The following is a 24933-nucleotide window of genomic DNA, read 5'->3' as shown; positions in this document are numbered from 1 at the left end:
GGCAGCTGTCAAATTTCTTTCTCTCTGCGTATAAATAGTGCGAATGGTGGATGCAGGCAAGTTCAACGTGCGGACAATGTCCTTCCTTCGTTCACCACGATCGAAATGCTTAATTATGTCTAGTTTTACGCTAAGTGTAACAACCTTACGAGCTCTTTTAGGCTTTTCCGATACTTTAGGACTCATCTTACTAACGGATGCACAAAATAAATCGAGAAAAAGCACGTGTTTAAGAAATGGCGGCTGGAATGCAGATCCGGGGGAGGAGCTTGGCTGTTCGGGCACGCGCTGCCTTTTTTCGCAACAGTGAAAACACCTTCTGTTAGCAAAAACAGGTAACTAATGTAGGTCTTTCGTAACAGCGAGGTGTCGTAAAGCTAACGTTCGGAAAACGGGGGCCACATGTACATCTGTTCTTTAAATCTGCATTAAATCAGGATAGCATCAAATCTTCTTTCAAACACATTCCATGAATGATTAGCTTACGTTCCAAGTCCTCAGAATGCACTGGTGGAACCACCTTAAACTGGTTTCCTCATCCCATAGTTCTGGACTATTCAACATGCCAGTATCAAGCAACACGCATCAAAGTTGCTGGTGAACACAGCAGGCCAGGCAGGTCAGGGCGAAGGGTCTCGGCCCGAAACGTCGACTGTACTCTTCCTAGAGATGCTGCCTGGCCTGCTGCGTTCACCAGCAACTTCTATGTGTGTTGCTTGAATTTCCAGCATCTGCAGAATTCCTCGTGTTTGCGTTTTCGAATATGCCAGTATGCAACTTTTGCTCACAGGTAACCTTGCATTAGAAGACCAACAAATGTCAAGCAGACCAGAGGGCAACTTTCACCAAATTGATATCTTTCCTATAGTGGCTGATCCTAGTTGCCTGTTGAGCAGAGTCTTATATTTCACTTGACAGTCCATTGTTTCTCTTTCCAAGCCTTAAATATACATCCTAGAAGATGAATGACGATCGACCCCTATTGCAGAGATGTTAAGAACTCAGCTGTACAAGGATCTGATGAGGAAGACCCCTACCACTAGCCAAAGGAAACTTGGGTTGCCTGCTTGAGCATTCTGGTGACAAGTTATTTGTCTAAACAACTTGGACCCAATCTGCATGGGAGAACCAGTTGTTAGGATCCACATCGCCCTTCACAGATCTGTTGGGTATCAAGCAAGTCTGATCAAACTGAATCACCAGCCCCAAAGCAGGCTAGGTGTAATAGATACAGTATGGAAGCTGACCTTCATCTCACTTAGTCCACACCACCCCACACTGATATATTATTCTCCCTGTATTCCTATTAACCTACTACCCCCACACACAAAATCCCCAGACTCTTACAACCACCTGTGCATTAGGGATAACTTCCAGAGATCAATTATCCCAAATTTGGGATGTAGAAAGAAACAAGTATCTGGAGAAAAAAACCTACGTATTCACAGGGAGAAGGTGCAATCCACACAAGAACAGAGACAACAACTTTTACGATCAACAGTAAGCAGAAAAATAAGTCACCAATTTCTGATCTCACTTCTGATTGTAGAAAAAGGTAATGTCATCAATGACATCAATTGTTCTTCATGAATTCCATGAGAATAATTCAACTTTGTTTTTTTACAGAAGCATGGTCCAGCTCCTCAATGTTCAATGAGAACAAGACCTTTGTGGCTTGACAAGTGGCTTTTCTTCACATGTTCTTTGCACTGCCTGTACCAAGCTTCCTAAGTACATGTTCCTAAGCATGTAGACTGAACATGGAATATGTCAGCCCACGGCCTTCAGTCACGGACTGCTCCTTGCAAATGAAGACGAGGCGCTTCAGGTCAAATTGCTGGCTGACAGTTGACATATGTCCATGCGTCCCTGGGAACAGACTGTAGAACAGTGCCCTGTGCTATACAGCTGTTAGGGATGAACAAAGACCACTGCTTTTCTCTTCCAGCTTCCTCAGCAAATGTTCATTCCAATAGCTGGTTTATGAAGTAGCTCCTACTGAAGCAAGCACAGACTGAACCTCAGACTGCACTCTCACTACAGTCGGCCCTCCTTAACCGCAGGTTCCGCATGCGCGGATTCAACCAACCGCAGATCAGGAAAACCCGGAAGTTCTCTCTCCAGCAGTCATTGTTTGAACATGCACAGACTAGTTTTTCTTGTCATTATTCCCTAAACAATACAGTATAACAACTATTTACATAGCATTTACATTGTATTACGTATTATAAGTAAACTAGAGATGATTTAAAAGTACAGGCAGTCCCCGAGTTATGAATGAGTTCCATTCCTGTGTCCGTCTTTAAGTTGAATTTGAAGTCGGAACAGGTACATCCGGTATTATTTAGCGTCAGTTAGTCAAATGTTTGTCTTACATATTTTACCTTTCTATGCATACAAAACACTGAAGAAACATATGTATTTCAATAATTAAACCACTGTGTTGCTTAGTAATAATTGTAGCTTTCCTCGGGGCAGGGCCTTTCACATGCTCCATTAAAATTGTTCTGATCGTTGACCAACTGTAGCCTAACGCTTTTCCAATGACCGATGGCGTTTCACCTTTCCGATCGCTTTATTACTTCCACTTTATTTTCAATCGTGATCGTGATTATTTTTGTGAACAGAAACACTGCGGATTCAGAGCTGCGCCGGGTCCTAAAGTCCACCGCACTGAGACAGGTTAAATAAGATCCGGGGTTCCACTGGGTCCTACAGACCACCACGCTGGACTTCAGCATCCACGTTTTTTGGTATCCGCAGGGGGTCCCAGAACCAATCCCCCCTGAATAAGGAGGGCCAACTGTATTTGCCAAGTACGATCTTGGTACTTGCCTGGTAATGCAGTATTCTGCCAGATGATTGACAGTTTGCTCAAGGAATCACCCAAGATTTACTATTGCTTTCCCTATAGGGCTTCAAGGACACACTACACATACCTCTGGCCCTGACTTACAGTCAAAACAAACTTGATTGTTGCAACACTAGACTGGAGACACTATCCGGGGCTGCAATCTGCAGGTATTAAAATTAGTTCATATTGTGACAGGTTGTACAGTTTAAAGCTAGAAAAGGTGTAGTGGAATTAGGTTTGGCCAAATTAACAGGAGTCACCTTTTCCAGATATCAGACTGAATCTGAGAGGGTGACAGTGTTTAGACTTCCTATGAATAAAATGGAGATTTCTTGGTGGCTGTTCGAAGATAATGACTTCATCCTGCACTATGCCATCACTGATGAGAAATGCTCCATTAGCACAATCTTCTACTTCTCTTCCTGGCAGCCAACCACCTCCCACCCACATAACACATTGGACAGAAAACCACAGACAGGAAAGTGTAGAAACAAAACATAACCACTACTTCCATGACAGCGATTACACAGTTAGTCCTTGCCAAATTTAGGACAAGTCTAAAGTGCAATTCAAAACATTACCACCAATAAGTATATAGGAATGAATAGAAATTGATTTTGAAGCAAATGAGAGTTTGCAATTTTTCCCCAAACAATATTAAACATACTGCAAACTCTCAATCTACTTCTAGTGTGCTAACAAATAGACAACATGTCAATAAGGTGGGAAAACATTTAACCTTTTCAGTAAGGGCAGCGCCTACATCTATGTTGTTTCAGGGAAGAATCATTAGATTGCTTTAGCAAGCCTATAGTTCTCAACATTTGACAGAAGGGGAAGAGTGAAGTCAAAGAAAACAATGTAATTCACAATTACGTGAAATTTGGAAAATATAAAGACATTTTGCATTTGTGCATTATTTTTCATTATTAGGATATTACAAAATATTAAAATTGTTCCTGTATAGTGTAGGGAAACAGTAAGTTTGTTATACTCTTGGTTCAAATTAGCTATGTGAATAAGAATAATCTGTTTATGGAATTGAGAGGCAAATTCTGTATAGGCCTGAACCACATTGAAATGGTGCCCTGGAATGAATTGATTAATTAAAAAAAGACCTTAATGAAAGGCTACACCTCCACCTCCCAGCTGTGTTGGAACGTCAACTTAGATTTGCTGTGATCCTCAGTCATTCTTGGGAAAGCACAAAAAGAACAAGGACTTTCTTTACCCACCTACAGCAGTTTAAGCTAGCCCAGCCTTTGGCCATCTTGCTCTTCCCAAGTTCCATCTTAATCATCCATTTAGTTAGAAAAGGTCAATGCAGAAATCTTCCATCCTCAAAAGCACATTGCAGGCAGCCATTCAACTTGAAATTTACCAACACCTTCACTGCACCAGCACAACTGTTTCAAGCATTTAACCATCAAAACCACAAAGTCCGTCAGCTAGGGCAAAGGAATACCAGGACAACAGTGACAGTCGAGATAAACACTACCTACTTACACACACCTCAAGGACTGGAAAGATACCAAAGTCATCTCCACAAAATACTCCAAATCTCCAGGAAGCACAAACTACTAATGTCAGCACCTGCTCCCAGACCAACATGCTCAGTACTGAGGCACTACTTACACTCAGCCAGCATCCACGGGAAGGCCATATCACTCGAGACTTGATTCCAGTCTCCTAAAGCACTTTGGCTATGACAGTTTGCAAAAAAGTTACCAGCCGGACAGAAGTAATTCCAGATTCTCAAAGTCTCCTTGCAAAAATGTAATGTGCCCACCAACTCATAGAAGTACCCAAGCCCGAGTGGTATAGCATAGAATTGGGCCCTTCAGGCTTGCATCATGCTATCCTTTTTCACTAATCCCATTAGTCCATATGCTTTTGCTTTGGAGGCAAGAGATAGCAGATGTTGGAAACTACAACAAAGAACAAAATACTGATGGAACTCCGGTGATTGGGCAGCAACTATGGAGGATACTGTCCAGTCAACGTTTTAAGTTGATACCCTTCATCAGGACCCAGAACATTGACAGTCTACATCCTTCCACAGCTGCTCCCTAATCTGAGTAGTTTCTCCTTCCTTTGCCTTGCTTGCCTCTTAAATATTGTGACTATGATTTCACCTCTGGCAGCAAGCTCCAGACATCACTAAAAACTTGGCCATCAAATTCCCTTTAAGGTTCTAGTCATTCACCTCAAATCAATGTCCTCTTGTTTTTAATATTCTGAACTGCATGGGAGAAAGATTTTTAACCTCTGGACTACCCATGCCTCCTTTAAAATTATACACTTTTTGGTCATTCAGTCATCTTCACTCCAGGGAACAAATTCAACCCATCCATTCTCTTCCCTGTAAGTCCTCTAATCCCAGTGAACCTTCTCTTCACTGCCACACCAGAGGAAGAATGTGGCTGTCTGTGACCAGAACTGCACACAGTACTCCAAATATAGTCTAAACAGTGTCCCTACTCATACTCTACAAAATCACTATAGAGGAGAGCATGCAGAACGGTATTAAAGACCTCAATTCCTTGCATCAGCACACAAGGACCTGTGTAAAGAGCAAAATTAGCACAGACCCCAAACAATCCACATGCCGAAACTATCCAGCACCTGCTGCAACATAGTCCACAAGTACTACCCTGACCTCATCCACATCTGACCAAGAATTTGAATAGAAGTCACCCTCAGTACTAAAGAACCACTTAAATGGCAATAGTGATGGCAGTAACTCAAGAATAATTCAATGATCACAGTTATAAAGGTACTGTGTACATTATGTGAACGTTAAAAAGATTTTGAACAAAATTTAAATATCAATTTCGAGATCGTAAATTTAAAGATGGGGCAGATGGGTCCCAGGACCTCTTCACCCAATGTGTTCATTCATCCATAATTACACAATGAACCAACTTAAAACAAGAATGCATGGCAACATCTTGGGTACAGATAAGGTGTTTTTTAAATACAAGTCAGCTTCAGTTTCTTTTGTAAAATTGCTGCCTCCAGGGCCTCCCCATCACCGTCCAGACTTGCTGTGGAATGTTGCCATGCTAGGAATTTGTCTCCTTTTAAAAAAAACTGCCTTCCAACAAATAGATAGACATACGGTGCAAAAAAGATGCTGTTCCCAACAGTGATGACTTTTAAGCAGGTTTCCATTCTATCCAAGCAGGGCAAGACGAGGGGAATATACAGAAGCTGAATGCAAGGCAGGGTCCCCATACATATACCAATGGATTCGGCAATACAGAGCAGCACAACTGAATGACTATCACAGCATGCTTGAGGTATACAGTCACAAAACTAGTTTCACATTACCAATGCTGTGTTGACTTAGTTCTCAGATAGTATGGTTATTCATTAACTAGGTTTATTCTTTATACATTCATCCAGCTAACTACATAAAAGCAGTCACCCTGACCTGGTTTTAATACGCCAATTGAAAATCTCAACTCAGTGCTTGTTCGTGCAACTGCATTCCTCATGCTAGAGCAAGAGTAAATCAAAAATCCACAGGTAAACAAATGGAGATTCAGGGAGAGAAGTGTGAGGGGTCAGAGTGGGCACTCAAACACTTGTTCAGTTGAGTCCTGACGAGGCGTCTCGGCCCGAAATGTCGACTGTACCTCTTCCTAGAGATACTGCCAGGCCTGCTGCATTCACCAGCACTTTTTTTTGTGTTTTGCTTGAACTTCCAGCATCTGCAGATTTCCTCGTGTGTACTTGTTCAGTTCTACTCCTTTGCTAGAAACACAGCACAATCCATGCTTCCAAGCTCCATTTCTGGCCTGTAAAGAGGAGGGGGCAGCTGGGGCAGACTGCAGAACAGGGTGGGGGCAGGCAGCTGCAGAACAGTGTGATGGGAGAAATTAGCCAGGCTCTCAACTCTTCAATATTCACATCTAATCTACTGGAAAGGATTGGCAAGAAACTGCAGTCACTTGAGGGGAAGATGGAAAAAGGGGAAGAAAATAGGGTTTAGTAGTGTAGAGGTTAACACAACGCTTTACAGTACTAGCAAGCAACATGGTTTCAATTCCTGGCACTATATGCAAGAAGTTCCTTCATCTTGTTTATTTTGTGCTGCATTGGAGCTGGAGTAAGGAGCAAGTACATACTTCCTGTAGCTACGTGGGTTTCTCCAGGTGTTCTGGTTTTCTCCCACAATCCAAACGCATACTGGCTGGTAGGCTAATTGGTCATTGTAAATTGTCCCCGATTAGGCTAGGGGGTTGTTGGGTGGCTCAGCCTTAAGTGTCACAATATATAAATAAAAACTATGTCCAAGTAGAAAAGCAGCAATTCTTACATGAAGTACTATACCATTATGATCACTTGCTGACCTCACATTTTGGATACAATTGGCCGAGAGTTTGCATACAATTTGCAGTTTTTAAACTACAGTTCTTAAAATTTCTTCAATACTCAAATGATGCTGTGCGTGATGAATAATTTGCAACTATTCTCACAAAATGAACAATGTCAACTCCATGGTTAAGGCAAAAGTATTAGAGTGAATAATTTTTTTCCTCTTAAAAAAATGTCCTCTTTAAATATTGGTACAATGATAGCAGTCCTCTGGTGTCAAACCTGTGGGATTGAAGAAAGGTGAAAGCCTCTGCAATTTCCCTCACTTCTTTTAATGTTTGAGATGTACTTCATCTGGGCCTGGTGATTTATTCATTTTCAGAGTTGCTAAACTCCTTAACATTTGTAACTTAGTGCTTCCACAGCACTGTCATAATCAAAATTAGTGGTTTTCTTAACCAACAAATTTATAAACAGCTGTGAATAGCTGTATTCCCAATACATATCTGTGGTACACCACCAGTCCTATCCAACCACTTGACCACCAGTTCATTAAAGTTCCCAGCCACATGAATAAGCTGCATTTAGTTCCATAAATTTCAAGTACAAACAAGTTTTTTTTTAAAAAACTTTAACAAATATCTTTGCAAACCTATAATCAATTTTATTCATTTGCTCTTACATAAAAAACATCAAATCAGTATCAGATATGACCCATCCTTTGCAGATAAAACCCATTTAGAACATGACAGGATTTGAACAGGGGGAAAATATCAAACATAGCAAAACTCCGGGGCACTTGGGCAGCTGGTTAACTCCAGTTCTGTGCTTACAGGTATAACTGTGAGGGAAAGAAGTGGCGTCATCAGCCTTTGAAGTTTGGCACAATGTGGGTGTATTGTTAAATGGGGATGAGTTTCAACTGCTCCACTGTCAGATGCATGCAGCCTTAAAGCAAATTGTCTACAAACCTCTCTTCCATTGGTGTGGCCCCCTAGACAATATAGACCAAATTTTTCAACTCTGTTATACTCAAAGTGCAAGCAAATACCAAAGTGTTTTCTTCTTCATTCAATATTCATCGATAAGGAAACAAGGAACCACACACAAATATACAGACTCCCAAAAGCCACAAGCTTAAACTACACCATTAATTAGTGGCTTCAATCAGGCAGTTTAAACCTAGCCCTTTAGTATAAGCAGTCCACTTCATCTAAAAATATCACTGCTATGAATATCCTGAAATATTTTTAATCATGAAGGCATTCAGCTCCTTTAACCCACTCTTTCGCCGCCAACACCCAATTACAAGCACCTACACGACATGGAATCAGTTCTTTTTACTTAAATTAGCTCTGAAATGAAGTTAGCGTGGATTTAATAACACTGAATTTAACAGAGAACCTCCTTTTTCCTTTCCTTCCATTTATTTAGCCATCCTGGCCCAAGGCATTCAAAGGTTAGCGGAGTGGGAAGATGCCCTGCTAACATTAATAACCTGACAAGATCCTAGGGTCATGTCTTGGGTTAACATTAAAATGACCAGCCTCAAAAGCTGTCAGTAGGAGGACTACAATAGCCAGTGTGTACAGTCCTGATTATTATGCAATAACACACACAAGGTTCCTTCAGGTTGTTACAGCCAGTGAGTCGGGGTGGGGAGGGGAAGAGATAGTGGAGATAAAATCTTAAATAGCCTCCGACAACTAAATCCAAGTTTCTCATCTGGTTTAGCTACCAAACTTGGCAGAATTGTTTCTAGTTACAGGAGAGGCAAAGACTGGTTACTGGCGCCTTACAACCAGTCACTTTGGTCAGATGGGGCTCATCAGCTGTGGTTGGCAGCTCATCCAGGAGAAAGAAAACTGCTGCCATGTGGATATACCCACTCATAGGGAAAGTTTCGGGACTAAACCCCCAAGGAAAAGCCCAGAGCTGGAGTCCCTAAGGCAGTCCAACGTTGAGTTGAATGCTGACTGGCAGCTCCTGCGAAACTGCATCCAGTCTCTACCGTTGCTTTGGATTCACCAGCTGCTTGGAGAGGGGGAGCCTGTTGCATGGGCAACAGCTTGCTCTTCAGGCACTACTGCCCTGACTTGCACATCAGCTGAGAAGTAGGCAGCTAGGATGCAACATCTATGGTTGACCACAACCAACTTGGTGGGGGGGGAAACAGCTTCCCAACATGCACGAAAAGCTCGAACTCAGTAGGTCAGACGACATCTGTTTATCCTTCTCTATAGATCACAGGCTTCCCTACCTGGGGTTCACTGACCCCTTGCTTAAGGCATAATAGCATAAAAAGCTTGGGAACCACTGCCACAGATGCTGCCTGACCCGGGTTCCTCCAACATTTGGTGTGCGTTACTCTGAATTTCCAGCATCTACAGAACCTCTCAATTTTATTCAGTGAAGATACAAGATGTGTTCAGTACTGATTCATCTACAACTGAACAGGCTACTGACGTAAGGTGTTACGCCCAGAATCATTTAATTCTCAGGAGTCAAAATATACAATAAGACTTTCAACACTGAACAAAAATTAAGTTACTGCTCCTTCACTGGACAGGTATTTGGATAGAGGAATGGGATTAACATAAAAAGGTAGAGTCGACATGGATGAAGGGCCATAAAGGACCTTTCTCTGATGTACATTCCTATGATTTTCAGATAGATACTTCACAACTGCAAAGGATAGACACTACTGAACACTAATAATATTTATCTTTTGGGGATTAGGGTGGGGTGGAAATGAATGAAACAAGGACTTGGAAATAACGACTAATTTTGAGGGAACAAATACAAGTGTTTCCCCACCAAGCTCACATCACAGCCAGGCCCAATGATAAAAGAAAATTACTCTGATAGAACCAAGAACTTCAGTACGTAAGGCCCAAAATGGGATTAGTCTAGAGAAGCATCATGGTCAGCTTAGATGAGATAGGCTGAAAAGGTTCATTTCTATAATGTACATATCAGATTCAATTACCCCATACATACTACAGGGTATTCACTCACAATGTTGCTATTTTAAGGACTTCATGAGAAGAGAACATTTAACAAATGATGCCACCAAAACTGCAATGCCAAGTATAACCATCCTCTGCTTGGACAGTAACTGTGCTCGAGGTCTCCAACCTATTAGAATGGCACCCTAACTCAACGGTAAACTACTGAATTGCCAAAGCTCTGCTTTTGTGCCCTTCATCCGTCTCAAAGGGAGAGGAGAATGAAATGATGAATGTAGGCCAAGGTGCATTTCAGAATAAACAACATACTCAATCACCTGATGGTTGGTGCACGGCAACCAAAAGTAACTGCAACGTTAGTGCAGCTTGGGGCATTCCGGAGTTCAAATCTGGCACCATCTGTAAGGAGTTTGTACATCCTGTTCTCCCATAGGTTTCCCTTCCCCACCCCACCCCAGCGTTCGTTTCCTCCTACAGTCCAAAGGCATACAAGGCTAGGTTAATTGGTCATTGTAAATGATTCTGATCAGGTTAGGGTTAATCGGGGATGCCAGGCCAGTGCGGCTTGAAGGGCTGGAAACACCTACTCTGGGCTGAGTCACCAAATAAAAATGAAATAAATCAAAATTGCAGGGATGGTGAGGAAGGAAGGAATTCTTGGCATATGGTGATGCATCTGACCCCGAGCCACAGCCCTCAGTTTATGGTCAGCTGTTGCTATCTTTATCCTGACCCAGTCACTTGTTATGAACTGGTCTCCACATTCAAGCATATAATCAACAACTAAAGATTTTTCTCGCAACAATGCATAAACAACTTCAAAGTAAAAGGAGGCAGAGGAAGAGGAGTGTGAATGACATCAGGGCTGGAGAAGAGTACCCTAGATTCATTTCTATGCAAAAGTAATACAAGAACACAAGCAGTCAGGAGCACACCTAACCTATGAAACCTGCCCCACCCAGAAAACAAGACATCAGAGCAGAATTAGGCAGGTTCAAAACCTTGCAATAATTTTAACAGCTGAAAGAAACAAATTAAATCCTAGGAACAAAAAATTCCTGGAACACTAACAGAAGTTTCCTGTAACCTAATCTGGATTAGAGGTCTGCAGGAAGGATTGACGCAAACCACACTGTTCAGGTTCATAAAAAGGTGTGCAGAAAAGAAACTGCAGATACAAGATCCGAAACAAAAAATAAACATTGGAAGAACTCAGCAGGTTAAGCACAAAATAAAAGAGGTGTAAATTGATGAATCAGGACTGCTGAACTGCAAAGACTGCCCATATGTCTGGGGTATGGAGGGTGGAAGGGACTGGTGACACCAGATGGTGGGGATTTTCCTCCCACCTATCCACCACATTAATACACCAGATATAGACCTGTGTTTGTACTATATCCCTAAGCCTCAAGCCAAGTGCCTTATAAAAGGTACTAATGCACCTGCCTCAACCACTTCTTGCGGGAGGTCATTCTATATATTCACCACAGTCTGCACGAAAATGTTGCCTTTTAGATCCCTTATAAATCTCTCCCCTCTCACACTAAACCTGTGCATCTAGTTCCGGACTTCTTAGTAGCGCGATCACACAAGTGGGATATTCTGGTCTGTCTACTGCTGGGTCCTCAAATCGCTGCAGAGGTTGATCCAGAATCCATATATTCTGGTGCAGTGTGGGCAACAGCAAGTGGTGGCTGTGGTTAGTGGCTGGGGCTGGGTCTTTTGGTTGTTCAGTCTCTCCTTTTGCAGCTGTCACTTGTCCTTTATGGCACAACTCTCTCTTCAACAGATGAAATATTGAGTTCCTTCAGGCTATTTTGATGTCATCTTGAAGCGTTTCCTTTGCCCACTAGGGGATCGCTGGCCTTCCTTCAACTGGGAGTAAAGGATCTGTTTGAGTAGACTCGAATCAGGCATCCGAATAACATGACCTTTCCTTCAGAGTTGGTATTGCTTTATCGTGAGAGATGATGTTCATGTTGGCCTTCTCCAGTAAGCTGGTGATAGTGTGTATCCTTCCAGCTGATCCTCAATCTTAAGGTTCTTGGGTGGCATTGTTCCAGAGTTTTCAGGTATCTACTGTAATGATTCAGCCCCAGACAGTAAGGCAGGAAGGACAATTGCTCTATGGACCAAAAGTTCTATAGGTTGCAGTTGTCAAAGACTTTTCCTTAATCTTGCATAAACTCCATTAGCACTACTCAGGCAGAGCTTGATGTCTGAATCAATGTCTGCTTTTGAGAGAATGCTGCCAAGGTAGAGAAAGTGCTTGACATTTTCAAGGATGATATCGACTTTTACCGAGGGCTTGGTAAATGGCTTGTTGGACAATGGTGGATATTGGACCCATGCCTTTTTATACCTATTCAAAAAAGACTTAGGGCCCTATATGCTTTGGCAACGGCATACAAGATACACTGGAGGTCTTCTTCAGGGTGTGCTGCGGTGGCGTTGTCATCCGCATTCTGAAGCTCCATGATAGTGGTGGTGCTGATGATCTTGAACTGGTTGAGATCGAAAAGCCTATTGTCCATTCTATTCACAGTTAGGATTTCCTGTGGCAGGTCTTGGTCAATGCGGTGAAGGATGGCAGCAATAAAAGCTGGTAAATCAGGCAGTGATCCAGCCTTGTTTAACCCGTCATGACAGTGAAGGGTTCTGATTCAGCACCATCAATCCTGAGTACTGGGGATGGCAAGTCATCATGCAGTAGCCTCAGTACTCGTAAGGACAGCCATATCTTAATGATACAAGCCAGACAGCTTGGTGGTCCACTGTATCAAATGCTGTTGCCAAATCTGTGAAAGCTAAGTACAAGGACTGCCTTTGCTCATGGCATTTTTCCTGTACTTGGCATGATGTGAAGATCATGTCTGCAATACCTCTAGATGGGTGGAAAACACATTGTGATTCAGAGTACTTCTTCAGATACCAGGAGTTGGTCGACAAGGGTATGTGCAAGCACTTTGCCTATTGTTGACAAGTGGGAGATGCCTCCAATTGCCACAATCTGCCTTGCCTTCCTTCTTGAATATGGTGGGTTCCCCTACCATTGTAGCTATTACCATCCACCTTATTCATGCCTCTCATAATTTTAAACATTTCTAAGGTCACTCATTTTCCTATGTTTCGAGAAAGAATGAAAGACCTGGCCAGGCAAACTTCTCCCTGTACCTCAGGTCCTCTTCTTCCAGCAATATCCTCAAATCTTTTCTGTATTCTTTCCATTTTAATCACATTTTTCCTATAACAAGGTGATCAAGATTCTACGAAATACTTTAAGTGAACAAGTGTGACTTCACTAATGATTTATACAATTGCAATCTAATGTCCAAACCCTTATACTGAATGACCTGACTGAAGACCAGAATGGTAAATGCCTTTTTCACCACCACGTCTACCAGTGACACTGCTTTCAATGAACAATGCACTTGTACTCCTAGGTCCCTCTGTTCCATTACTCTAGTGTAAGTCATATGCTGGTTGGACTAACAAGCATTATTTCACACTTAACTGTATTGGCATCTATTTGCCACTCCTCAGTCCACCTTGCTAAGTAATCAAGATTCCTTTGTCATCTTTAATAATCTGCTTCACTATCAACATGTCCCAATTTTGTGTCATTTGCAAACTTACTGATCAAGTCTTGTGTATTTGCATCCAAATCATTTATAATGAAAGAAAACAAAGGTTTCAATACCAACCACTGCAGCACACCACTAGTCAACATCCTCCTTTCTAAGAAAGGACTTTCAATCACCACCCTCTGCTTCCTACCTCCAATCCACCTAACTAACTCTTCGCCTAACAGTTCAGGCGAATCTTGAAGTCCAAAAAGACAACATATACTACCCTTCTCATCTTTTATGTTACCACTTCAAAAAACTCCAAAAATAAATTGACTACCCACAAAGCCATACTGACTACTTTTTTTTAATAACGTTTATCAAAATGCCGGTAGAACCTACCCCTCAATTCTCAAGTAACTTCCGCATTACTGATGTTAGGCTGACTAGCCTACAATTTTTCCGGCTTGACCTTGCTGTTCTCTATAAACAATGGAACAATATTAGCCATGGTACAATCTTCAGGAGCGTTATTGGTGCCTAACAATGAAGCAAATATCTCCACAAGGGCCTCTGCAGTTTCTTTTCTAGCATCCCACAAAGACCAAGGATGTACTCTACTCCGTAGCTAGTTTCACTATAACCTACCTGCTTCTATCTTCAAAATACTATACACGGTAATCGTTCCTGATCCCCCAGTCCTGATGCACTGATTTGAACCGATACATCCACTTACATGCTTTGCCACTACAGATACTGACCGACTCACTGAGCTCTTAGAAACATAGAAAACCTACAGCACAATACAGGCCCTTCAGCCCACAATGCTGTGCTGAACATATCCTTACTTTAGAAATTACTAGGGTTATCCATACCCCTCATTTTTCTAAACTCCATGTACCAATCCAGGAGTCTCTTAAAAGACCATCGTATCTGCCTCCACCACCGTCGCTGGCAGCCCATTCCACGCACTCACCATTCTGTAAAAAAAAACTTACCACTGACATCTGCTCTGTACCTACTTCCAAGCACCTTAAAACTGTGCTCTCTTGTGCTAGTCATTTTAGTCCTGAGAAAAAGCCTCTGACCATCCACATGATCAATGCCTCTCATCATCTTATACACCTCTCTCAGGTCATCTCTCATCCTCCATTACTCCAAGGAGAAAAGGCCGAGTTCACTCAAACTATTCTCATAAGGCATGCTCCCCAATCCAGGCAACATTCTTGTAAATCTCCTCTGCACCCTTTCCATGGTTTCCATGTCCTTCCTGTAGTGAGGCAACCAGAACTGAGCATAGTACTCCAAGTGGGGTCTGACCAGGTTCCTATATAGCTGCAACATTACCTCCCCACTCCTAAACTCAATCCCACGACTGATGAAGGCCAACGCAACGCATGTCTTCTTAACCACTGAGTCAACCTGCGCAGCAGCTTTGAGTGTCCTATGGACTCGGACCCCAAGATCCCTCTGATCCTCCACACTGCCAAGAGTCTTACCAATAATACTATATTCTGCCATCATATTTGACCTACCAAAATGAACCACCTCACACTTATCTGGGTTGAACTCCATCTGCCACTTCTCAACCTAGTTTTGCATCCTATCAACGTCCCGCTGTAACCTCTGACAGCCCTCCACACTATCCACAACACCCCCAACCTTTGTGTCATCAGAAAATTTACTAACCCATCCCTTCACTTCCTCGTCCAGGTCATTTATAAAAATCATGGAGTAGGGGTCCCAGAACATATTGGTCACCAACCTCCATGCAGAATATGACCCATCTACAACCACTCTCTGCCTCCAAGCCAATTCTAGATCCACAAGCAAGGTCCCCTTGGATCCCATGCCTCCTTACTTTCTCAATAAGCCTTGCATGGGGTACCTTATCAAATACCTTGCTGAAATCCATATATGCCTCTCCAAATGTTCATAAATCCTGCTTTTCAGGATCATCTCCATCAACTTACTTAAGTAAGAAAACTTCTGAAGTTTTATTTTTGGAAAAGGTGTATCCATCAAACAAGAAGGCAAGTATTGAACGGAATTGGGCAAAATACTAATTCTGTGCATCAACTTGGGGAATCTAAACACAAACAGGCCCCTCAGCCTACTGCATCTGTCCTGAGCATTGAACATACGTCTATACTAATCCCTACTGCCTCTTGCATTCTGATCAACCACACACCCTAATACATCAATTGCCCTGCACTCACCTATACTAGGGACAATTTAGAGGAGGCTTAACCCAACAAGCACACAAGGCACACTGCAGATGCGAGTTTGAATGTCCTCTCTGCAACCGTGGAGGTCAGGATCCACCCAAAGGAACTCTTCAAAGTGGCCAACTCTGGATTACTTTCATAGAGGCCAAGACTCTGGAATCACATAAAGCCAGTGGAGGTTATGTTTGTGAAAAGGGGATCTGTATGTTCATAGTCCAACCGAATACCCTCCAAATTTTATACTCCTTTGTGTGGCTTGACCTCCCAAATGAGTGTTTAGCCATTTTTTAAAAAATTCAAATTTTTGTACTTTCCTGCAGGCCGCCCCAAGCCATAGCATTTTAGCGTAGGGGGAAATGATATGCAGAACAATGCTGACTTTTAACTTCAGACAATTACAGCATCTGTATTACATCTACCATAAACACTGACTGAAACTACGCATTACCTATGGCAAACAAATTCAACTCACACAATCATGAGAAAGTATGCCAAAACGTCCTCCGCTGGTCTGGACGAGAACATCATTCTGCTTCACAATGCCCTATTGTTGGTCAAAGTTAAACTTGATGTTGAAATCTGAACTTGCTTGGCATGGAGACAAATCTCATTAGTGCTAGAATCCAAATTAAAAACCTTAAAGTTTGCATGAACTACTTTCAAAATCATTCCTTGGTCCAATGAAAAATTATCATACCCAAATTTATAACCACAGGAGTAAACTTGCCATGTTGTAGCATCTCAAATGTACATTTTGAAGTTTCTCAATCATATTGCAAGTTATTCTGCTCTGACCAATTTGATTTGGCCAGCCAGTGTGGGCAGCCACTACATCATGGTTTGAAAGACATCCTTCCATCTATTCAATAAAGTACATGAAAAATACATGCATTGTAGTGGATTACTATATACCTGCTTTGTCAGATTTCTTCCCTTGACATCTACACTGGTGTGAAAAACATCACTGGAAATCGACTATACTTCTGTATACTTAGTAATGCGAAAAGGCAACTATCTAGATATGATGTTGCATGACGAGAAATCCAAGGTAAACTTTTGAGTTTGAGATTCTGACAAGAATAAAACAGTAAACACAAGAGATTGTGCAGATGCTTTAAACCCAGAGTAACACGCACAAAATGCTGGAGGAACTCAAGCGGGTCAAGCAGCATCCAGGAAGAGGAATAAACAGTCACTGTTTCAGGCTCATTGTCCAGACTGCTGCTGTTTATTCCCGTCCAGAGACACTGCCTGACTGAGTTCCTTCAGGATTGCGTGTGTGTGTGTTGCTCTGGATTTCAGGCATCTGCAGGTGCTTACCTTTCATTTTTGTGTTAGAAAATCAAACTCAAAAGCATACCTTAGATTTCTAGTCATGCAATATCATGTCTAAATGCCTTTCTGCATTACTAGGACAGGTCAGAAATACTGTATAGTCTATTTCCAATGATCTTTCACACACCAGTGTAGATGTGCTTAAAAATTTATGTGCCATAGTGACTTTAGGAATAAAGATGCCAACTGCTTGTGCCTTGACTTTTAACAGCCCCAACACCCAAAACCACTGAGCTTTGCACTGTTAGTAGCCAGCTTCAGGGTGAACAGCAGCCACAGATTTGACTAAACCTGTACTGTTGTTATACTACTTTGAGATTCATTTACTTGCAGGCGTTAACAGGAAAATTAAACACAATAGAATTTGCGAGAAATTAAAAGACCAACAAAAAAAACCACAGTGCAAGAGAGGCCATCTCCCCCTTTCAGTCTAATTGAATGGCCTTCACCCAAAATGTTGACCATCTACTTTCCTCCATAGATGCCAGGCTGCTCCAGCACTTTATTACAAAATACAAGTTATATATTCAGCCATAAGGTCCCTTAGCTCAACTGTGCACAAGTACCCTAAGTAGGCAGACACAAAAGTCATCTTTCTTTAACGCTAGAGAAAAATGTAACTGCACACTGCAGCTAGAATTGTTTGTATTGCATAATTATTAATTAACTACATATCACTAAACCTGAGGAATTCATCTGCAATATGACATACCAAAGATGTATAATTTAACTGCAACTAAGTTTCTAGAAGGAATGCAGCTTAATCTATCTTTCAACCCAAGGGTCAGTACGAACTGCTTCTCAGTCCATTCCCAATGCTTGCCAAGAAAACGCCAGCCGTATTTGCTTTTGGAAGTAACATACAAGACCCACTGATCATTCTTCACATCTTGCTTATCCAGTCAATCTTTGTAGAAATCCTTGAATAGCAGCTGCTGTGCAGATCATGATTATTAATGTTGCTTGAAATACACATTAAGGTGATCCTGAAAGTAAAGGCGAAGAGAATTAAGAGATTGCCAGGTACATCAAGATAAGCAAATAGGAGTAGGCAATTTAGCCCACTGACCCTGACCCTGTATTCCCCCACTCAATACATATACCTAAATGTCTCTTCCAATTTTTCTGGGCATTTACCTAGAAGTCTATTCATCTTGGTTTCCAATCCAAGCTTGAATTGAATAAGTATCTATAACCATTTGTGAGAGAGTTCTAGATTTTTATGACTCTTAATCTGAAGTACTTCGCAACATTCCCAAGTTGCCTGACTGACTAAATTTGTGAAAAAATGACTCATCTGCCAGAGAAAATAGAGTCACCTTAGCCAAGATTCGGAAGTCCACTGGAAAAGTGACTAAACTCTCCCTTAGTGCCACCCAACTGCTGAGTCCAGGAGGAGGGAGAAAGCTCCCTTTCAGCAACAGGTCATTCAACGCAAAATAGCATACACTTTCCAATTAACCACTGACGAATGCACTGATAATACATTGATGGGTGGGAAATAGTGTATGGAATACACTGAAGTAACTTTAATCAGACACCCAATTTACCTTTCAGTTTCACTTCCATGACAATTGAGGAAAGGCCAATGAATATTTCTTCTTTTGTGAATTTGCCTTGTTCAGCTTTGCATTTTCCTCTCCTGTAACCCAGAACTCAATCACACTTCCAGAAAACTAATTGCCTGTATTCTAGAACTACAGATTTAACAAAAACAATACTTGATGCTACCAAAATTGTTATTCGGTCATTGGGTGCTGAACTGCAGTTCTGTCGGTTTTGGCCAATTATTCACATCTTACTGACTGCCTCACCCAGGTAAAATCTGAGCCTTTTTACACTAATAAACTGGGGAATAACAGACTCAAACCTTTGCCAATGAACTACAAGCCTGCTGGCCTTGTATTTAATTTAGAAAGTACATACTGAACTGATAATAACTTAATTCCTTCATTGCGTTTTTTTCCCTTTGAAACTGTAATATGGTCCGTTTCCATGACAATATATCAATAGTTGCAGTTCTAACAGAAGAGCAACTGTATGTGGGAAGAGAAAGATATCAGTATTTTGAAGTATCCCCCACCTCCTTGCTAATTTCCAGTGTCCAATAGAGATGGCTCCGGTGAGGCCCACCAAGTGGGGTGGGAGGAATGAAATATCAACTGTCTAGGAGGCTCAGTTTTACTGAGCCTCCCTGATCAATCTGCCCACAAATACCTTTCTTCCAGGTGCTGAAGACCATGCTCTCGTTCTAGAAATGCACATCTGCTGGCCAGTAACTTTTGCGGTGACTTTATGACTGCCCATCTTCACTGCTCTAAACAATTCAGTCATCAAAAAGCAGCACTGGTTTGCATTTCGTCTGCAAGATTAAAACCTCTGATCACTTACCAGTTTTACCTTCCATCTTGTTCACACTTTGCCCAGTGAAACACCTTCAGCTACATTTACATTCATTTAGGCACTTTATAACCTTCCAAAATCAAAAGCCTCAGAGCTAGTTTTCTCCGAAGAGTATTAGTGATAGTTCTGATATTAGTAGTTACATACACATTTGTTTCTTGTTCATCTTTTGCTGCTTTCATTCGCTTTACCTCCCCTTTTAGACATTGAATCACAGTTGCCCTCAATCCTATCACAGATTTTCTTTTCACCACATTTTCACTGCCTCTGTGCTTGTTAGCTCCAATGCAAAGTTATTTGGATCAAGGATGAACTTTAATCACAATAGACAAGCATTAGGAATTTGCTGTGGTGGGTTAGTGTGCCATGCAACAAAAACATTCAATTACATAAAAATTAAACTTTAAGGTTGGGCAATTTAATCCTTAATTTTGCCATTTGCAGACCCCAGTCAGATCAGATTGGCACCAACATCTCTCCTCCACGATCCCCATCAGCACAGGTGCACCACAAGGATGTGTGTGCGTAGTCCCCGTTCTACACGATGTACATTGATGACTGAGAAGCTAAGCACAGCTCCAATGCCATCTTCGTCTTTGCCGACGACACCACTGCCATAGGCTAAATTGAAGGTGGTGATGAATCAGCATACAGGAGGGAGATTGAAAATCTGACCGAGTGGTGCCACAACAACAACTTCTTACTCAATGTCAGCCAGACGAAGGAGCTGATTATTGACTTCAGGAGAAGGAAACCAGATGTCCATGAGCCAGTTCTCACTGGAGTATCAGCCCTAGGACCACATAAGCCAAATTACGAAGAAAGCATGGCAGCACTGCTACCTCCTCGGGAGCTTGTGAAGATTTGGTGTGACATCCAAAACTTTGAGACTTCTACACATATTGATTGGCTGCATCACAGCCTGGTATGGAAACACCAATGCCCATGAACGGAAAATCCTACAAAAAGTAGTTGGTACGGCCCAGTCCATCACGGATAAAACCCTCCCCACCATTGAGCACAATGACATGAAACACTGTCACAGAAAAGCAGTATCAGGGACTCCTACCATCCACGAAATGCTCCCTTCTCAGTGCTGCCATCAAGGCAGTGGTACAGGATTCACACCACCAGGTTCAGGAACCAATCAACCATCAAGCTCTGAAAACAGAGGTGATAACTTCACTTGCCACATCATTGAAACTTTCCCACAACCTATGGACTCACTTTCAAGGACTCCATCTCATGGTCTCAATATTTATTGTTTACTTCTTATTTCTTTCTTTTTGTATTTTCAGTTTGTCATCTTTTGCACACTCGTTGAACCCCAAAGTGCTGCAGTCTTTCTTTGTTATTACTATTGCGGTTATCACTATTATAGATTTATAGAGTAGTCTGTAAGAAAATGAATCTCAGGGTTCTATATAGTGACATATATGTACTTTAATAAATCTACATTGAACTTTGAAGTATGGATATGGCGTAAAATATGCATAAATACCAGCATGTACTCACAATGTGAACAGCATTATAAGTGGTTTAAAATGTTTACAGTGCAGTGACTGGGGTAGTAAATCAGGTGGGATTACCCGAGACTTCAATTTTACTTCTGTATTCACAGGTACAACCTGACCTGCTCAGTATTTACTGCATTTTACGTTTTAGATTACAGAAAACCTAGCTGTATTTTAAAAAGGATTAGCTCATCCCATTACCAGGCTGTGATAGAAACTTACCTATAGTACATTCTATTTGGGCACCAAGACAAAAGGAAATAAATTACAATGTCAGGTTTATGACTACTGTTCCATTGAGTTTTTGAGTACGAGTTGCCTACAATGAAAAGCTGATTCACTTCTGTAGATATCTTGAAAACGAGTTTCCACTAATGACAAACCTAAACCAAGGAGACAACTATAAGATCAGAACATGTCAATTTGGTAGTGAAACCAGGAAACTTTCTACATTGCACTTTAGAGCATTTTTAAAATCAAGCAAATATCTTAACGCACTTCACAGAACCAGACGAAACTGACCGCATATCATACAGGCGGATATTTAAACAGATGGCCAAAGCTTGGTCAAAGGGAGTTAGGTTCTAAGGAGCATTGTAAAAGGTGGAAAGCTCAAGACAGCTGAAAATTCAGCCAGAAAAGAGCATGTATATGGGGTGGGGTGTCAGTGCACTTAAGGTTAGAATTACAAGAATGCAGTGTAATCAAAAGGCTTACAATCACGGAAATCAGTACCAGTAAAAATACAATTGTACTCCTGGATACTATAAAAGTCACAAGTACCATAGCTTCTTTTAAACTTCTACTGAAACAAATACCTATAAATGAAAAGCAACAATCACCAAGAGATATCTGTTATCACACTGCTGCAAAAGAAAGGTAAACATGCAACACTGGCAGTAATGAAACCTGTTCCAGCCTCCCAAATGTGCCAACAAATATGCACCATTTTCACAAGAAAACTTCCACTTGCAGTATTGAATTTCACAGGCACTAACACATAGCTGATCTCCACCCCCTGCCATTGAAAACTAAAAAGGCTGACCACTTAATGGGTCGGGGAACACACAGGGGCTGGTTATTCAATTATGCATGTCATAAACTGGGCAAGTAGGTGACTGAAAAAGAATCCCACACAACTGTAAAAGGAGCTGTACTTGTGGCTAAGATTCATCCAGCATTATTACCTGATCACAATCACATCGCAGAAACTTATTGAGGGCTGCAAAAGTGCTTTAGCCTTTTCTGAAATGTAGGTAGTCACTTCCTCTGCAAACCACAGCTTGCTGTTTCTAGACAATGCTACTCAGGGTGACAGCAAGTCAAGATTCTCTTCAATTCAACATAATTTCATAACCTCAAGATACTACTCCATCAGAACTTGTCACTTGGGCAGATTTTTTAAAAGAAGTTATTAACTAATTTCAAGCAAGTTTTATCACTTCACCCTTCTGAATTAAAGTTATCAGACTGAGTTTAATTGCCAATCCTAACAACTCAGAGCATTTTGAAACTCAATCACTATTAGAAGCCTCATTACCAAATCTATCAATAACATTACATGAAAACTGAAAATCCAGGAAACAGTCGGCTCAGTTATAAATCTACAGCAGAGACACTTTCTCCGGGTATTGCCCACAATCTGCTGAAACAGTTAACACCTCTAGATTCAGAGATGTTAGCAGTTTTTCCCCATCATTTTTCTACTACCGGCAGATTCTGATTTTTCTCAAGTGCCTCTTAACTTTAAGCAATCACACAGAACCAAGAGGTTATAAATAGAAGCTACCTTTTATTTTAAAACATTAATTTAACCTTGTAAATTAACACAAACACTAATACAATATTAACTACCTTAAATTTCATTTTCAATATTGACCAAAGCTGCTTTTACATGTTCAACTGGAGTAAATCATTGTATTAAGAATTACGCGGCTCAATACAACACTTGATTTAATCTTGGCAAACGCCAGTAGAATGCCCAAAACAACCCAGCTCCTGATCGCAAGACAAGGTAAAAAGTTTCACATCTTCATAAGTGCTCGTTAAAATAGAGAAAGAATTAGATCAATAATTAATTAACCAAGTAATCTTTAGGGGTCAGTTATGCTGCAAGTTATTGCTTATCTACTGTAACAGTTGTCACCAGACTTATTTAGCAGGTTGATACCAATAGAAGAGGCAAGCCAAGTAACAAGTGACGGATCTCTATCCCGCACTGGACACAAATCACAGTTTTAATGCAGCCAACACCGGTCAGCAGGCCCGCACCCCACTGGTACAAGGCGCTGTCTCTAGATATAACCCAGGTTTGGTGACTGGTAAGTTGCACTGTGTGCATTAGCTGTTGGCACCGAAGGGGGGGGGGGAAGAATACATGTACCCATTCTAGTTGCCAAGGCAAAGAGAAGAACTATCCTGCCAGGCCAAGCTAAGCCCGTCCCGTTCTAACCCCGGAGCAGTTGGCGAAACTTCCCCGGCTGGAGGTGACTTTGAAGCGGCAGCAGCGGCCTAGTCTGGCGGAAGGGGTTTGAAAGCCGAAGCCGGGCGACAAGCTGAGAGGAGCGGAATGCGAGCGGTTAGGCTGGCCGATGGCCAGGGACTGACAGAGGGGAGGAGGTGGTGGTGGTGGTGGTGGTGGTAGTGGGGGGGTGACAACTGATGCTGACTTAAAGGGAAACCTCGGCCCCCACCCACTCCCCGGTCCCGGCCTGTTCCCTGCCAGCGCTGTGCGCCTACCTGCACGGCACCGCACCGAGCGCTCCTTGCCCCAGCCGTTGCGGGACGATATCCGAGAGCAGGCAGTGCTTCCCAGCCCGCCACTACATCCATTCCACTCACAGCCGCGACTGCGCCGTCTGCAGCTGCGGCCCAAGGAAGCCTCACCTCCCTCCGCTAGGCAGCCGCCTGCGCCCAATCACCTCCGCACGCTGCCTCGCGGGCCCGCCCCTCCCACTGTCAATCACCCGGAGAAAGTGAATCCGAATCCCCGCCTCCCGCACGTCAATCAAACGGGAACATCCAATGACGGCTTCACAGTCTAATTGCCCGCCTCCCCCCAAGCGGCCTAGCCAGCTGTTCGCGCAAATCACCCAATCCCAGTCAGGGGCTTTCGTTCAATCAGCACGGGTTACGGCGCCGCCGCTCCGTGCGAGCGGCCAACCACGGCTCCGGCCGACCTCTCGCGTGGATGCGCGGTGGCGGCCGGTGACCGAATACCTTGAGTGGGAGGTAGCAGGTAACCGGAGTGGGGTTGGCAGGTTCAGGTGCACCTTGGAAACAGGTCCACCACTCTCCCCTGCTTCGGCTCGTCTCAATCCGCCCAAGCAACAGTTTGAACTGTTCAACCTTTTCTTCTCTGCAGTCTCCACCAGCCCAGTGACCCTTCCAGATATCGGGGCTCCTCCATCTCTTACGATAAGCACGTTCCATCACACTCTACCGTTTAACGGCCGCAGCTTCAGCCCTGGGCTTTGTCATTCACCACATGAATAACCCTGCCTCTGGGGCCAGATAGACCACGGCGAGGGAGTGAGGGTGACGACCTGCGCAACTCCCTCTCGCTTAAATCAAACTCACACGCGAGTCACGACATCCAGACCAAGGATGTCAGCGGTCCTCATCGCCTGCGCTGGATGCGCGCACACGCACAGCTCTGCCTCTAGATCCGGCATCTGCTGCCTCTCTCCTCTCGTTTAAGACGCAGCTTGACGAATCCAAAGGCTTCCTACTTCCATTTCT

The 24933-nt window shown here is 42.6% G+C and overlaps 1 protein-coding gene across 3 annotated transcripts in view; it reads right to left on the bottom strand.

Moving 5' to 3' along the window:
- Positions 1–24077, bottom strand: part of dag1 (dystroglycan 1) — a 142090-nt gene extending 118013 nt beyond the window's left edge. Inside the window, exons 1-2 of one of the 3 annotated variants that reach the window (XM_072280685.1) lie at positions 23932–24077; positions 20748–20839 (exon numbers count right to left, since the gene is read on the bottom strand). The gene's annotated coding sequence lies outside the window, so the exon portion shown is untranslated. Of the gene's footprint in view, positions 1–19492; positions 19638–20747; positions 20840–23931 lie in introns of all 3 variants that reach the window. The other 2 variants (XM_072280686.1, XM_072280684.1) reach the window with 2 other exon arrangements.
- Between the last annotated feature and the right edge of the window lie 856 nt (positions 24078–24933).

Source organism: Mobula birostris, chromosome 16 (assembly GCF_030028105.1).
Source record: "Mobula birostris isolate sMobBir1 chromosome 16, sMobBir1.hap1, whole genome shotgun sequence".
Classification (NCBI taxonomy): domain Eukaryota; kingdom Metazoa; phylum Chordata; class Chondrichthyes; order Myliobatiformes; family Myliobatidae; genus Mobula; species Mobula birostris.
This window is presented reverse-complemented; position numbering and strand designations above follow the sequence as displayed.